Source organism: Pinus tabuliformis, chromosome 3_1, assembly GCF_031772625.1.
Source record: "Pinus tabuliformis cultivar Carrire ecotype Pingquan chromosome 3_1, CPIR1, whole genome shotgun sequence".
Taxonomy (NCBI): Eukaryota; Viridiplantae; Streptophyta; class Pinopsida; order Pinales; family Pinaceae; genus Pinus; species Pinus tabuliformis.
In genome coordinates this window covers 774,721,127-774,733,198 of record NC_142301.1, presented here as the reverse complement: position 1 = coordinate 774,733,198, position 12,072 = coordinate 774,721,127, and positions in this window count along the sequence as shown.

Genomic DNA, 12,072 nt, shown 5'->3' with positions numbered 1-12,072 from the left:
CATGTGGGAGAACTTATCTTTTGGTCCATGGTATTTAGTCCGACATATTTGAACCTATGGTTTTGGTCCTTGGTATTGCGTCTAAAATATTGAACCCAAGTATTTGGTCCAAGGTATTGATTATTTATGGTTTTGGATCATGGTATTGAGAAAAGCCTAAGACTATAAAAGGAGAAGAAGATCATTAGGCAATGTGATGGAAAAAGTCTTGAATATCTGATGAAGTATGAGATCTAGTATGCAGGTTATGGGTTTATGATGCATTTCTTGATCTAAGCTAAGGAGGAATCTCAATGCTGGATGGAGAACAAGATCTAAGGATAGATCGAGATCTAATGGCTTGGAATGAATCATCTCTATACGGTTTGATCTTGTTTATTCTAGATCTGTATAATGACGCATGTAATGTTCTGTACATGTTATGGGTATGACTAATGTCTGGAACATCTGCAAAGTTATGAGAAAATATTTGTAGATCTATACGCGGGTTGGTTTTAGTGAAAGCGCGTATGTACATGGGTTTGGTTCATCATAGTAGCGTATACATAATGAAGTATGATATTTGAAGTTGCAGTTGGGTATGATTGTTATTGCAGAGTTCTGTTGTCTGCTCTGTGTTCTGGTGATTTTGTTGTTGACAAGGTTTTCAGTGGTTCAGTGATTTAGAGATTGATGATGCTAGTATTGATTGATTTTTTGCTTTAATGATATTGATGGGTCCAGTATGAAAATTGGATGAAACGTGGCCTTCAGATTATTGTGTCGTGCTTCAGGAGTATCTAGTCTGAAAATGTATGAAACGTGGTACCTGGAGGAAGAAAGAGAAGGTTGTAGACATCTGTAGGTCAGCACCTATGTACTAGTACATCAGCTAGTACAAGAGCTAAGGGGGTGGTAGCTCCCTTCCAGTATGTTACCAGGAATAGTGTCTATGCAGAACTGCTAATCCCACTAAGGCTAGTAGCTACCTTACAAACAAACAAACTAAAACTACTTTCGTTTTCCTTTATGAAAGATAGATGAGAGAAGAATAAAGGAGACCAACCTCTGTCTTGCGCTTGGTTCCTTGTTCAATTCCTCTCTCTTCTGATAGTCCTTTGCTACTTGTTTGCGTACCCAGCTTCACAAAATACCTGTAGAATCAAAGCAGCATAACACTATACAAGAACATGGATCTATTATCATAAGAAATATAGGATCAAATGTATATTAACCACACAAATGCATAAAACATCAATCACACAAGTGTATGGAGGAAAACTTGAATAGTTTTATTGATAATCAAGAAAGAGCCAAGAGAATTACAACTGATTGTTCTGACCCAGCATCATCCTCTCAGCAAGTAAGCCCTTCTTAACCTCATGAAAAGCTTAGATCACCCAACACTATGATGTTGCCTCAAGAAACAAACAACAATTCCTTACAAGATGCAAAATTCCAGCCTCTGGATCTCTGGGATGAGGGATCCATATATAGATGTCTACAAGGGAGGTGAGTCAGCTTGAGATTTGATTAGTGTCTTCCCTCTGATAGTTCTTTATTCCACTTGGAGATTGATGATCTCTTACTCATCCCTGGTTGAATTCAGAGAGGCAAGTGTCACAGGAGAAGTTTCTGGAAGATTCCATGCTTCTCCACCATGCGAATTGACCCTGCCATTTGTCCCTTCTCACCCATTGCACCCCATAGAAGGGATTTTTGAAATGAAACGCACCTACTGTGTGTATTTAGGTGGGATGCAATGCACTTTGCCTATGGAGCAGGTGAAATGGTCCAGTTTTGACCAGTTCTGAGTAGTTTTTCATGGAGAACTTCTGGGAAATGCTGTAATCAGTTGACCTTGTTCTTTTAGGGGTTGGAACAACACCTTTAGGGACTTAGGAGCCCTTGGTTTATGGACATTTTATGCTTGGGGTTGCAGTGCCCAAAAATGTCTATAACAGTTGCCCCCTAAAGCATGACGTCGTTAATCTTTTGATGTCGGGTGAAATGCTTTATCATGAGGATTTGAAGTTCTTTCAAGCTAGAAGGAGACCTGTAATAAGATACAATACAATACATTATCTTCATTTTACTTTCATGATCTAGCTGAGGCGGGCATTCCCATGCTCAACTTTATAAATTCATTTTTCATGTACATGAGACAGACAATCGTCTGAGTGTAGACTGATGATTCTGGTAGAACCATCATCCCTTAGATTGGATGATTATCTGTGCAGCAATGATGTACATTTGATGTCTTTATGTTCCTGAATATATATCACAGCCTGGATGGATGAAACTAGATCTGGGGTCTTCAATATCATTCGATCTTCACTCAAAGTACAAGTCGATCCATGTGAGAGATGTTCTAGAGTCGAACATGGAAAGGCATCGCCTGATTACCAACCAATGATGTAAGTTGTTAACAGGCGCGAGAGGAATCACCGATAATGATAATGATCCTCAAGGTACTGCAGTACAATTCACGTGGCGTGAATAAGGTACTTGGCATCAAACACCAAGTAAAATCTTTTGGTCGAAGGCCATTGATGTAAACATGTCACTGGAAGTGAGAAACTTGCCATTGAGGCATGCAAGCTTCAAAGTACTGAAAGGGTTGTTCCTAGATCGACTTCTTGGATAATTAGCTGATGTCGACAAGAAGCAATCCATCATAGGAGGGCCTTAATGAATCCCACATCAATGACACGAAACGGAGCAAATGATTTTAATGGAGGTGAAAACGATCTAGAGATATATGGTTCAAGGTGGCGGTCATGAAAGAATGGAGCGAAAATGTATTATAGTGGGTGAGACACAGGTGAATTCTCTGAGCGACTTCTCTTCAACATATCAGCGACACTGACATGATGGATTGGTAGCACTAACCCCAAATGTGGATGGTGTGATGGAACCATGGTGATATGACCAGTGAATGGAACAACCCAACCCGACTAGGATGCAGAGTGAAAGTGTCATGTTCAAGAGCGACTTGCTACCAACAAAGTTTCTTCAAGTTTTCTTCCCAATTTTTCCCCAGTCATTGCTGACTAGTACCTCTTTATCTTTATCAAGCTTGAGGAGGATAACATATGCTTGTTCTATAATTTTCCCTTCGGGCAAACCCATCACTATGTTTTAACGAGCCTAGCGATATTGAAACTCGGTCTTGTCTGTTATGGACAAGTTTGTCGCTATTAGGTTTTAACGAGTTTAACGACAAAGATAACTCGGTCCTTTTCAATTTTAGAGAGTCTGAAAAGGAACGTAAAGGAAACTCCAAAATATCCTTTTTCTTCATCTAATCCCTTAAGTCCGAAAAAGTATAAAACAATACAGAAGGGATGAATTTTCGGTATTTTTAATGAGCCGAACAAAACAAGCGCTCGATCTTTTTGTGTAATAATCCCTCAGGTCCAAAAAGATTAAAATCTAAAGGAGGGATAGCACTTCCGGTCACTTTAAAAAGCTAGAGAGGCCAATGGCTAGGCAATCTTTTCATATTTTACAAGTCATTTGAAAAGAGCTCAAAGGAGACTCGTCTTTGAGGAACGAGTGATAAATTCAGGTAGCAGCTGATTCCAGGTAAGGTTTGGAATTTTCCAATCACGGCAGTGTTACAAGGATGGCTAACAGGATCACTCTTCGCAGTTGTTCCTCAAAAGGGGTAAACAATCAATTGGAGGTGAATGATCGGCCAATACAAAGTGAAGGTGATGATGGGAACACAAACAAGGCTCCAAAGGCTGAAGTACTACATTCACGATGGTTATTTACCAGAAATTAGTTCATTTTTTAATGAGCTTAAACATGGGGGGAAACACTTGCTCATGGCTTAGGTTTATTTTTTAACGAGCTTAAATTCCGCAATAAAACTGCTCGATCTAGTCGTATAATAAGGATGTCTCATCTAATATGCCATTTTTGTGGAGCTTGCACCTTACAAAGCTTTGCTCCGAATCCTTTCTTTATGCAAGTTAGGAAACGACTAATCCTATGACTTTAAAGGGTTAGAGGATCTACAAATTAAAAAAAAAAAAAATTAGTCGCTCTTTGCTTGCACGCCAAAAGGTTTGCATGCCCCCAGGTATAGAGAAAAATTTCCAAATTACCAAGAAAGTTTCATCCGCGTAGCGGATAAAATTCTTTCTCGGCGATGCCTATCGAAATAGGCAAAGAGGAGTGGTGTCACCCGACATAACCTTAACGAAGGTATCTTATTCCAGTCTGTTCCCATTTTCCTATAAGGACGGGTTCGCCAGATTAGTCATATATCCCTTGTGGAAATCAACCCTATATCTAAGGTTCTCTTGCGGAAGCAGACCAGGGTGCATGCCCCCTAGGTTTCAGTCATATCCTCTGAATCACTCACGCTCATCAGGAGGATGGATTGGGGATTGATGAGACATTCCTTGCGTGAAAAGACCATTCAGGGATGGTATATGACTATTTGCTATGCGTGAACCGGGGAATGAAAGCTGGTCTACGAGCTTGACCACTCTTCCTTCGTGCGAAAAACACATTACTCTAAAGAGTGAGGAGACAATGGCTCCCATGCAATAAATATAGTCTCTTCCAAGGAGTAGATTATAATCCAGGGGTCCCTGGACCATTACGTTCATGTGAACGGTTTTCCCTCTCAATGTTATGGGCACATCGGGATGGATCCCTAATGGTCGACTGGTTCCGTTGTCAAAGCCCATTAGATTTCTCATTTCAGGCAAAAGCGATGGCGAACCAAGTGCTTTCCAAGCAGTTGAGGAAAGGATACTCACAGAAGCCCCTTCATCTATGATGGTACCGGCCATGACCATTCTATATATTTGAGCAATGATTCGAAATGGTATACTAGCCGGTAAACAGGGTCTGCCTAGTAGATTCCAGTCAAAGGAAACAACCAGGTTGCTTGGAGGTGGGACCGAATAGATGATCGGGTATGACTCTGACAAACTTCCTTCCTACGGTAAAAGAACAGGTAAACTGCCCCCATGTTCATCAGAGTCCGTGTTTACGAAGAGAATTTGGACGATGTCATCTTTGTTCTCTTCGGTGATTGTATCATCTGAAGATGGAACCTCTGAAGGCAAGACCGGGTCAACTGCCACCTCGACCTTTTGACTTTCGTCTGGTATGGATTCAGATGGTTTTTCTTCAATGATAGATACTTCGACCGACCACAAGTGTGTGTCAGCCAGATTTTCAACTAGTGACGGACTCGGCAAGAGTTTCTTATATCCAGGAGGAAGCTGTAACGGTGAAACCAGATGGTCGTCCAAAACTCTTTTAGCCTCATCTAAGAAGGGAAAACGGTGGACGGCGTGATCAACTTCACACAGGTTACAAGGAAATTTACATTTTCCTTTTTGTCCAGGGGCTTCACTTTCACTAGTTGACGGTGTACTTTCAACATGATCATCAGAGGTTGACGACACCGGATTGTGCAAACAAGGAGACCAGTCCCTTAAGATCTGAAGGATGCAAGGACAATCTCGATGATAGTGGTCTCCTTTGCAAATGACACATGGCGATTTAGGCCTGGTCAGTGCAGTGTGTGGATTTTCACTAGACGACACTTGGTTGCCCCTTTTCGCCTTTGGCTTCTTCTTCTTCTTCTCTTTCTTTTTCTTTTCCTTCTTCTTCTCAGGAACTTGATTTTTGTCTTTATCAGCTTCATCAAGTGAAGAGGAAGGAGGAGAGGAAGAATTGGACGAAGTAGAGGGTTGAGGGGTAACTCTGGAATCGTTTAGTTGCTGACTCGATTGTTCAGGAATCGCGGTGTTCTGAATGACGGAGGTTGAGAAGAGCCATACGGGAAAGCCAATTGTCAATCCTGGAAGCGACAATGTGGCCATATGGGGTGCACCAACATCTCCACAAGAGGAGAAGGGACTAGGATCTCCTCCAAGGGGAACTCCTTGGTTGGTGGATTCCATTTTCCTCAACCTAAGACCAACATAGGAAAGGTGATAATTATTCCGTTTAAAATAAATTTTTAGACGCTTTGACACAACTTGTTTTTTCAATTTTTAAGAGTCGAGAAAAAACAAAAGATGACTCTAGTTGCCTTCGATTTTTAATGAGCCTGAAGTGACAAGTGCTTAGATGGACCTTTTCCGTTAAGGAGTCTGAAAAGGAACGAAAGGGACTGCTCTGGAAATCTGGGTAGAGGGATTACCAAACCAATCACAAAACTGCAGAATACTTTTTACGGTACGGCAGTCAATCTTCCTGAATGTTGTGTTCAGTGCATTGTGATCGATAGGGCGGCAGACACGGCTTCCTATGGATAAAGGATAAAGCCTATTGTGGTCTCCCAAAATATACTCGACGGTACGTGGGAACACAAGTCCGTACTGGCACTTATCGTCTCAAAGTGGAGGAATCACCCAACCAACAGTGAAAGCAACAGTTACCAGGCTTTACGACGCTGGAATACGTCTCTAGCCTAGACTTCTAGATGTTGTGCGTTAGGTTCCAAAGCGTTGTTAGATTCATTAAATTTATCTTATAGTTGATCTTGTTCAAGAAATTTTCCTTTCAGGTTCACCGCGTGATGTAGATGTACAATTCCTAAAATGCAATCTAAGATGATAAACAGTCGTTTAATCTTCTTTTTGCAAATGAAAATCCTAGCTACTAAGGAAAGAGGGATGGCGTTCTTTCAACAAAGAGAAAAGAGCACACACTATATGCACTGTCCTAAATCAAACCAACAAACAGTCTAAATGCAAATGCTCATGCATGTATTTGTTTTCAGCCTTCTTAATGTGTGAATGATAAAAAGAAAGCTAATGCAAAAATCTGAATTATTTTTCAAAGCAACAATTACTAACAAGCTTCTTTTCAAAACAAAATGAGGACAATGACAACACTTTGCGATTTGGAATTGAAAACTTGCTTTCGACACTAGAAAAACTACTAATCCAGATCAAATACAATAATAACAGGGTAATTAACTATCAAGAACAATCAGATTCTTTTCTATGACTGAAAACGACACTTGCAACACTTTCAAATCAAGAAACGACAGTACAATTACGCTACTTCTTAATAAAGGAGAACTGAAAATGACTCAAAAAATACATAAAAATATTTACAGTTCTTTGCACAATGGAGGTGGAATATCAGCAAGGAAGGGGGTTTCAAACAGAGGTGTACTGACTACAGGCAGCAAAACTGCTGAATAGATCTGAAAAGAGTGAACACAGAAACCAAAATTTAGGAACAAGGCCTTGTCTGATCAGCACACCTGTAACATAGTGAAACTTAAATGCAACACACCTACTACACTCGGGAAGTGCACTGCATTTGAGGTTAACAGAACAAACAGTGCGCTGGACTAGGGACGAGACTTTGATTGAATTCCAGGTCACAGTTTGCAGTTCAGTTCAGGGATTTAGGCCAAGCAAGTGTTAATCAGTAAATCAATCATAGGGGTAGATCTAAGGAGGTTACTAGAGCCACCACAAGGGCAATTAGAGAGCTTGTAAATCAATTGTTTAATTCATAAACAAAACCCAGAGATTGACTAAAGCAGTGTTGATCTACTTTGTACTTTCATAGCAAATGCAGTTCGAAGGCTAGCTGGCTTGACTTCAGGCTCCGTCTGTAAGTTTATAAAGTAAACAAATGTAGATGAACAAACAATCTACTCGCTCCCCAGTATGGTCGCCATTTTGTTACTGGGAATAGTGTCTATGCAGAACTGCTAATCCCACTAAGGCTGGTAGCTACCTTAGAAACAAACAAACTAAAACTACTTTCGTTTTCCTTTATGAAAGATAGATGAGAGAAGAATAAAGGAGACCAACCTCTGTCTTGCGCTTGGTTCCTTGTTCGATTCCTCTCTCTTCTGATAGTCCTTTGCTACTTGTTTGCGTACCCAGCTTCACAGAATACCTGTAGAATCAAAGCACCATAACACTATACAAGAACATGGATCTATTATCATAAGCAATATAGGATCAGATGTATATTAACCACACAAATGCATAAAACATCAATCACACAAGTGTATGGAGGAAAACTTGAATAGTTTTATTGATAATTGAGAAAGAGCCAAGAGAATTACAACTGATTGTTCTAAGCCAGCATCATCCTCTCAGCAAGTAAGCCCTTCTTCACCTCATGAAAAGCTTAGATCACCCAACACTATGATGTTGCCTCAAGAAACCAACAGCAATTCCTTACAAGATGCAAAATTCCAGCCTCTGGATCTCTGGGATGAGGGATCCATATATATATATATGTCTGCAAGGGAGGTGAGTCAGCTTGAGATTTGATTAGTGTCTTCCCTCTGATAGTTCTTGATTCCACTTGGAAATTGATGATCTCTTACTCATCCCTGGTCGAATTCAGAGAGGCAAGTCTCACAAGAGAAGTTTCTGGAAGATTCTGTGCTTCTCCACCTTGCGGATTGACCCTGCCATTTGTCCCTTCTCGTCCATCGCACCCCATAGAAGGGATTTTTGAAATGAAACACACCTATTGTGTGTATTTAGGTGGGATGCAATGCACTTTTCCTATGGAGCAGGTGAAATGGTCCAGTTTTGACTAGTTCTAAGTAGTTTTTCATGGAGAACTTCTGGGAGATGCTGTAATTAGTTGACCTTGTTCTTTTAAGGGTTGGAACAACACCTTTAGGGACTTAAGAGCCCTTGGTTTATGGACATTTTATGCTTGGGGTTGCAGTGCCCAAAAATGTCTATAACACAGTAGCAGCTGGAAAATGAGTAAATATTGGAGCGTTTCAGTAGGCCGGCACCTACGTACTAGTAAATGGATCAGCTAGTACAAGAGCTAAGGGGGTTGTAGCTCCCTTCCAAGAGAGTCTGGAGAATGAGAGAAGGTTCTAGACTTTTGTAGGTTGAAGCCTGTGTACTGGTATAAGACTACACCAGTACAAAATATTGTAAACTGAAGTTTCTTATTAAAAGAAGATAGAGACGACTTGCAGTAGGTGGTTTTCACCCACATTGGGTTTCCACCTTATATCATGGTGTTCATGTGTGCTTCTTGTGTGTGATGATCTATTCTGTTTTACTGCACCTGCTTACTATTCATATGGTTAATTAAGTTCTGATGCACTAACTAAAGATCAACATTTAATGGATTAACTGAATCATATGTATTCTGGATATACGCCAGTTGCATTAGACACAGTTTCGTATACACGCGGGTTCTATTAACCGAAGTAGCGTATATGTATCTAAGTATGGAAATGAAAAAGTTTTATTGATTTGATAACACTGATTCACCCCCCCTCTCAGTATTATTTCCAACAATTGGTATCGGAGCCAGGTCCTTTGGTAGAAGCTTGATTGCTTGAAGGAGATCCGTGGAACAATGGGAAAGAAGCTTAAGAAGAAAGCACCTAAGAAAAGGAAGACATCTCAGAAGAGCTATGACAGTGGGAGTATCGATTGGGGAATATGTGGAAGAAGCACTTCAGATTCAGAATCACTTCAGAATGATGATGAACTATCAGGTATGAATTTGTTATCCTCTGGTGATACAGTTATCTATCCATTTGAAGATGATGAAAGTGATAACGAAACAACTAAAATTTCTCTTATGGGTGAGCAAGAAAGATATCAAATAGAGGCAGAATTTAAAAGGCTTACAGACAAAATTAGAGATCAACAAGATCTATTGAACAAAAGGGAATGTGCTTTCAAAGAAGAAGCTACCAAACTAAAAGTTCAACTAGAGGAAGGAAACAAGGTAAGGAAGGTATTCAAGGACAAGGTAGTTCAATGTCAAAAGTTGTAGGATGAAGTGACATCATTAAGAAATGAAGTCAATGAAAGGAGCACAACAATCAAGAACCTCAGAGATAGATCTAGTTATTATGAAAGGCTTGAAGCTATGATCCTCTCGCTAAAGGAAGATCTTGAAGAATCAAAGAAGCAGAATAAAGAACTTCTCCAAGCTCTTGAAAAACAAGAAAACGAAGTTCTTGAACTAAGACATCAGTTGGAAGAAGGAAGAAAAGATGAAGAAAACATGAAGAAGCAGTATCATGAAAAGGAGGAGCAACATCATGTTCAGGTAAATATTCTTAAAGATAACTTAGAAGAAAAGGATAAGCTCTTATGATTTCAAGATAGTACTAAGATCTTGGATGATATTCTTAGTAGTCAAAGGTCTCCTGCTATCAAAACTGGCCTTGGTTTTTATGAATCTGTTGAAGATGAATCTAGCTCACAAGGAGAGGCAAGGAACTCTAATGTAAAATCTAAAATAATCAACAAGGAGATGAGAGGACAACCCCATCAACAGCCAAGGAAAGAAATTCTTCAAAGAAAATCTTTTACTCCTCCGATGAATAATGTTGAATGTTATGTATGTCATAATCTTGGACATGTTGCAGCCAGATGCCGAAGTAGAATGGTTCAAGACCATCACACAGAAAGAACATCACGTTCCAGGTACTTTAAGGGATATTGCTTTGCTTGCAATATGTTTGGTCACAGAGCTGTTGATTGCTACAGAAGAAATATGAAACATGTGAGATGTTATGCATGTAATAAGATTGGACATATAGCTAAGGAATGCAGGAACAAAGTACGGGCACCATACCGAAAGGAGAAAACATCATCACACTTGAAGATATGGAAGAAGAAGGAAGTACAGTCAGAAAGATGTGGCACAACACAATATACAGACATAACAGACTCAGAGGGAGCTAAAAGTATAAAACTTCAGTGTCCTAAATCTCATATGCAAGTTTCATAAAGGGAAGTTGCGTATATACACGAGTTAGACACTGCACAGTCACGTATATGTCAGTCTGAGGAAAAGTAGAAGGGACAGGCTCAGAAAAAGGGTCTGATATGATTCAGTCTATTATTTTCTCTGTTTGATAATGGTTACAATCTGCTAATGATGTGTGGAAATGTCTTGATACTCATAAGATGTTTAGAAGTGTTTTTTATCCTAACTTGATGATGATGATGTCATGATACTTCTTGCTGATATATGCATGATCAGATCTGACAGTAAACAGATGGCACAGGTTCAGGGGGAGTTTATGTTTTGAATAATGCATTGTTGGCATTATGGTTAGTAGTCCTTGGTGATGATGCTTATATGGCTAAATGATATATCATGCTTCTTGGGGTTACATAGTTGATGTTCAGATCAGATTTGTGGTTGATTCTCTGATGATGAATATATGGTGGTTACATGGTGATCTTCATAAGGATAAGGAAAAGTACAAAGCTTGAATGCACATCTTCTTTACTTGATGATGAGTTACTCATATTCTATTGTCATCATATGCATAAAGATCATATAATACAGTTATGAGGCAGGTTTCCTATAATTCTTGGCGCTCATGTGGATGAGGATTGTTGCTGTTGATGATATCAAGATGTCTTGTCTTGAGTTTTAGATACATAGTGCTTTATACAATATGTTGGATACATGGAGTTGCATTGTTGGAGATATGATGATGATGAGTTCTTACCCATATGATGATAGGTTGATACTCACATATGTTGATTGATTATTATCAGATAGGGGATATTCCCGTGTAATGTTACATGGATGGTCATGCAGATCTTGATGATGAGATGACTATGGTGTTTTACACATATGATATAATGTGAATGATTTTATGATGATGTTCAAAAGGATGAGTTGATATCTATATGCAGACATACCTTGTTATAGGACATTCATAGATTGTTGATCTGGAAGTGGTTGTACGCGAGTTTCATGAGGAGGATCCGCGTATATACGCCTGTTTCTGTGGATACAATCGCGTATATGTTGATTAGAAGGAAATCAGTGGGCCAAACTTAGGATAAGAAGAGTCTGATATGGGCTTGAAGGAGACCATCTGGCATAGATGGAACAAATGTAGAAGGAGAACATGGTTGTTGATCTGAATAGTACTGCTAATATTAGTTATTGGTTACTTTCATAGTCTTGCTCTAGATATTTCGTCTCTATGTCATGTATATCTTTTATTATTATCAAGGTCATATAACAGCCTAGTTTGGTTTCCCCACTATGCCTGGGATGAATGATGTAATGTACTTGGTTATCATACGTAAATTTCTGATGTATCCCCACTTGGTTGGG